This window comes from Musca autumnalis, unplaced genomic scaffold (assembly GCF_047663935.1).
Source record: "Musca autumnalis isolate F117 unplaced genomic scaffold, ASM4766393v1 scaffold_2, whole genome shotgun sequence".
In the NCBI taxonomy this organism is placed as follows: Eukaryota; Metazoa; Arthropoda; class Insecta; order Diptera; family Muscidae; genus Musca; species Musca autumnalis.
Genome location: NW_027411755.1, coordinates 147,390,166 through 147,396,579, shown reverse-complemented (window position 1 = coordinate 147,396,579; position 6,414 = coordinate 147,390,166).

Here is a 6,414-nt window from a genome sequence, read left to right as displayed (position 1 = left end):
AAATGTCCTAATTTGAATTAATTTTTCACCCTGACAGACGATAGTTTCTGTATTTATGAAACAGGTGTTTGTGTTGTTTGTAGCCAGCAGACCATTTCATAAAGCTTTACAAAAGTTCGCCAAAATATGCGAAACAAATACACTTTCTACCATTGACTTTTTCACCACGATGAAGCAAAAATAAATTTAATTTATTCGCGATATTTTTGAGTCTTTTTAATATTATAAAAATGTTTCACAACTTTAAAAAACATTTGGAGAATATATAATTTTCGATAGAATTGGTATGGTGGGTAATGAAATGTTTGTGAAAATAAAAATGTTAAGAAGAGATCTGTTAGAAGGCGTGAAAAACGATTAGCTGATATTCTACTCGCGAAAGACCACTAGTTATTTTAAAGAAACGCAAAAATTGCTGATTTGTTTTCCTTTTTTATTTTCTTAAACATGGAAATTTGACAAAAGACAATTGATTTTCAACAGCATTGCCATATGGAAATTGCTAAATTCAGTTTAAATGCCCTTTGATTTTGTGCATTAAGAATGTGGATAATGCACGAATTAATTGGAATTAAGGCAGTTAATGCAAATTAACGCTGCCGTCTGTCTAAGGTATTACAAACGGAATGACAAATTTAATTATACCCTCCATATTATCGTGGAGGGTTTAATAAGACAATGAGTTATATCGCTTTTTCGAAAAAGATTAGTGGAAGCACCTCTTTAATTACACTGTGACACAAAATGGAACTCAAAGTCTGGGGGGTGGAAAATTTCTTTTGGAGATGAAAGCCCTTGATGAGTATACTAAATACGCGATGAAGTTTTTAATTTTTCCCCTATAATACTTGGGAAAATAGCTCCATATCTCTGTTTGGAGTTGTTGTAGCTTCGTTTTGAGGTGACATGTTTTCAATCAAATCGATTGGCGAATCTTTTTGTAGAACATTTCATTCTTCTAACTCAATGCCTTTCATGTCCTTTTCGTCCTTTATTTCTTAACCGTAGTGAAAGTACCACAAGATGAGATTTTTCAGCATCCAAATATTCTACAAAAATATTGCTCGGAAGATTTTAGGTACGGTTCTCTTTGACAACTAATTAATGTTGTCCCGTTTTCATTGTCCTTTTTGATGTTTACTCGGTCTAGGTTCAGAAAAAAACTATGTTTGGTTTTTCTGTATATTCGACATTGGTTATTTATTGGTATGTAGACTTACCAATTGGTTATTGCATATGTAGACATTTGCGGTGCTTCTGAAATATTTACCACAAAAAGCGTCTGTAATAAAGAACACGGTAATAACAAATTTTCATGGAGGACAGATCCGGATATCTCAATTTTTGAACTGGATATTCCAACATTAAAACCGATTTTTGAACAGGTTTTAAGTAACCGATTAAACTTATATGTATACCATTAAAAACCTTATAGAGTTGTCAATCAAATTAAATTAATTCGCTTATGAAAAATTTGCTAGTTGCAGTTCTCGAACAAAAAAAACCGTTTTATTAAACCGTTCTTAAGGAAAATATCAGTACGCGCAAATATGGAGATCAAAGGTTGGGGGTTGAAAAATTCTTTTTGGCGATGAATGTCGATGAAGATAGTATGATGTACCCGGACGGACAGTTTTGCCGTAGGTCAAACTTCTGAGTTATGGCGTGATCAAGTTCCGTTAGGGTTTTTGTCATGTAGGTATGTATAGTTTGTCAAAAAAGAATTCATTTCGCTATAACTCAGAAGTTTGACCTATGGCAAAACTGTCCTTCCGGGTTCATCATATTATCTTCATCGACATTCATCGCCAAAAAGAATTTTTCACCCCCGACCTTTGATCTCCATATTTGCGCGTACTGATATTTTCCTTAAAAACGGTTTAATAAAACGGTTTTTTTGTTCGAGAACTGCAACTAGCAAATTTTTATACCCTCAGCCTTTAGGCTAAAGAGGGTATTTACACTTTGATACGACCAAAAATGTGCCTCATCGAAATAATGGTTTTAGACCCCAAGTATGTTTGTACGATATCCGTTTCAGACAATTTTGAGTAGATCTAGCAATGTCCGTCCGTCTGTCTGTCTGGCTGGCTGGTGCGCACGATAACTCTCGAACGGATCAATCGATTCGGTTCAAATTTTGGGTATCGAATTATTTTGTCCAGATTCGATTTAAGTTCGAAGATGGGCCATATAGGTCCACTCCTTCAGGTACCTCCCCCACAAATGTTCAAAAATTGTCACAAAACTTGTGCGCACGATAACTTTTGTAGGGAATAACCGATTTGGTCCATACTTTGCACATCGTGTAATTTCTACCAAACTTAGATGAGGTTTCAATATGGACTCAATCGGTCCACTCCTTCGGGTACCACCCACACAAAATTTAGGAACAGTTCAGTTTAGGACCTGCTATTGAATCACTTTGATTTTTGTTGAAGCAACTTACATTCGCTGCCTCAATTACGATGGTAAAAGTTGTTTCAGGGGCAAGTCCATACTTCTTGAGAAAACAGCCCGAAGGGTGTAAAAAACCCCCTATGGCACCCCCATGGTCTATGTCGGTCCATTCCTTTAAGTACCTTTTCCGCAAAATTTTTGAACTTTAATCGTAATCAACATTTTTGTCGGTTCATACGACCAAAATTTTGAAACCCCCTAAATACATAAGTTTTTTGTGAAAAAAGTGTTTCAATTTGCACAGGCTGAGGGTATATCTCTGTCGGCAAAGCCGACTGATACTTTTTTACTTGTTCATAAGCGAATTAATTTAATTTGATTGACAACTCTATAAGCTTTTTAATGGTATACATATAAGTTTAATCGGTTACTTAAAACCTGTTCAAAAAACGGTTTTAATGTTGGAATATCCAGTTCAAAAATTGAGATATCCGGATCTGTCCTCCATGAAAATTTGTTATTACCGTGTTCTTTATTACAGGCGCTTTTTGTGGTAAATATTTCAGAAGCACCGCAGATGTCTACATATGCAATAACCAATTGGTAAGTCTACATACCAATAAATAACCAATGTCGAATATACAGAAAAACCAAACATAGTTTTTTTCTGAACCTAGAACGAGTAAACATCAAAAAGGACAATGAAAACGGGACAACATTAATTAGTTGTCAAAGAGAACCGTACCTAAAATCTTCTGAGCAATATTTTTGTAGAATATTTGGATGCTGAAAAATCTCATCTTGTGGTACTTTCACTACGGTTCAAGAAATAAAGGACGAAAAGGACATGAAAGGCATTGAGTTTGAAGAATGAAATGTTCTACAAAAAGATTCGCCAATCGATTTGACAGAAGACATGTCCCCTCAAAACGAAGCTACAACAACGCCAAACAGAGATATGGAGCTATTTTCCCAAGTTTCCGAGATATCGCGCGATGAAGTTTATAATTTTCCCCCTAAATTATAAACTTCATCGCGCGATATCTCGGAAACTTGACCTATGGCGAAAATTTCCTTTTGGGTTCTTAGTATACTCATCAAGGGCTTTCATCTCCATATGCAATTTTCCACCCCCCGAAAATGCTGCTGCACAGTGTTATTATTAGTGTTGAAAGAAATATGCAAAATACAGGTAGAATTTTAGGGTTTCGAAATTAATAATTTTATAATAAAATTTTGCGTTGCCAATTTGCTTTTATTTCTAATTTGAATTACCGAATACTCAGCCGGCCGAAATGCCGTATAATATGTAATTTTTGTGAAGCATACTTTTGGGCTGTTTACTTTTTATAAAGACACCATAAAAACATAACGATTGACAGACGTGGCAAAATGATTAAGGTACGTTTTTTATGGCCAACATTAAGTACCATTCTAATCAAACTTCGACTACCTTCGACACTGGACCACAATTTTGAAAGTTCATGTTAGCGAAAATTTCTTATTTAACATTGATGTAAACCTTGTTTTAGACTTACATACACATATGGCCAAAATAATAAGTACAAACATTAGTATGCGTATTTTTCGTTCAATTCAGAAAATGTATTCACTGTAAAACAAAGTTCAGTCTAAATTTAAGTTTTGCAACATATGTATATAACACTTAAAAAATAAATTTTGTATGGATCTTCAAAATAAACGAACTTCTAAATGCGATATTAAGAAAAAAGTCATAAAAATTTATGGACAAAATAATAAGAACATTTTGGAAATCATTAATTAATATTAGTTTATTCAAATGTTTTAGGCTTTATTAAAATATAGAATGTTTATATTATTAATATTTGGTGTTTCCACCATTATTTGATTGTTAGCTAAGGGGGACCTCGTCAACAAAAATTTTTCCCGAAACATTTGAACGCCTTTTGTGAAATATTCTGTCAATTTGGTAGCCCCTATTATTCTCCGAGCTATTCGGGTGAATATAACATTACCTATGTTAACAGTAATTACCCAAGATGAGTTTAACAGGTCTCTATAGCGGGAAGAACAATAGAAATAGCGATTGTTTTTTGTTGGCTTTTTAGGCCTACACCGTGTTTCTTCAGTTTTGTTTTGGTTTCAATGTGTTTTAGAAAAAACCCACCGGCCTTTCCAGAGGTTTGGCTATTATCGAAGATTTTTCCCCCATTTCTTAATTTTGACGCCAATCTCCTCTCTCCAGGGTAATAGTGCTCATTTCGACCCATCCATCAATTCATTTTTATTTTATTTTTGTTTAATATTATTAGCACTGTTAAATTACTAACCAACCTTTATTGAAATTTACTCGTTTATAGGTAAATAAAAAAAAAATCCAAAATGTACTTATTTTTTTGGCCAACCAAATTTTGGACTTTTAGATAAAAATAGCACAGAAACAAAATGTTACCAATTTTTTCGTTTTTATGCTTGTTGCATCATTGTTTACAAATAGAAGTACCGAAATGTAAAGCAGTTCACATCTCATTTGAGAAAAAACCGATGGTGAAGCACAACATCTAACATAAACTATGATGTACTTATTATTTTGGCCATATGTGTATATTACTCCACTATAATATGGAGGGTATATTTGAGGCGCTCAGAGCAAAAAAAAAAAAAAAAAATCAAACTGACTATGCTACTGGAACCGGAATCTTTTAAAATATATACTAAAAAATCCTTATTGCATAATTTGACCCTAGGTGATACTACACGCAGAAAACCGTTTTTGGTCTACGGCCAAATCAAATACATGACATAAAAAATATGTTGGGTTAGGCCAAAAACGCATGTTACGTTTAAATCAAGAATATATTTGAAAAATAAATATAGATAACTATGGGTGCTCAATTTTTTTAATTTTCCTGAAGTGAAAATTTGAATCAGCTAGGGATGCAATTGGACATAACAAGGAAGAATATGTAGTTAGCATTAGAGTTTATAAAATCTCTGCCGACACCAGTCAAACTACAAATGACAGCAGCGGACCTATAGTCTTAGTATTCATGACCTTTTCACTAACAAGTCATTCATGTGTACCTAGAATGAGGGAAAAACTTTACGAGGCCCACAGGAAATACGTCTGCTAAATTACAGACGAATTTCGTTAATTAAAGAATTTATATACCGTTAAATCGGTAAGCAAAAAATGTGTTAGAAAATCACACCACTTGCCACTCATTCCTACCATGCGATCAAATGATTAATGGCTTAGGATTCAGTGGGTTCGATTCTATTTGAATTTAATGAATTTTATAATAACACTGTGATACAAAGTGGAACTCAAAGTCTGGGGGTGGAAAATTTCTTTTGAATATGATGAGTATACTAAGAACCCAAAAGGAAATTTTCGCCATAGGTCAAGTTTCTGAGATATCGCGCGATGAAGTTTTTAATTTTTTCCTTATATTACTTGGTAAAATAGGGAAACATATTATAGGGAAAAAATCAAAAACTTCATCGCGCGATATCTCAGAAACTTGATCTATGGCGAAAATTTCCTTTTGGGTTCCGAGTATACTCATCAAGTGCTTTCATCTCCAAAAGAAATTTTCCACCCCTCAAAAATGATGCTGCACAGTGTAATTTAAGAACAAATTCAAGACCAGAAGAAGAAAATATTCAGGAAGAAGACCTGTAGTTATTATTATTACTATTATTATTATTATTATTATTATTATTATTATTATTATTATTATTATTATTATTATTGTTATTATTATTATTATTATTATTATTATTACTACTATTATTAATATTGTTATTATTATTGTTATTATTATTATTATTATTACTACCCAGCAAAAATTTGGATCCAGTAGTCATTACGTAACCCATTACAAAGTAATGTAAACAAGCTTGTTTTCCCATTACAAATAATCTGAAAAGTAATAAAATAAAAATAAAAAAATTACAAGGCAAACCTACTTACTTTGCTCCTCACTAAGTAATGAGGACGGTGGCACAGTGACTGTGTGTCCGATTATA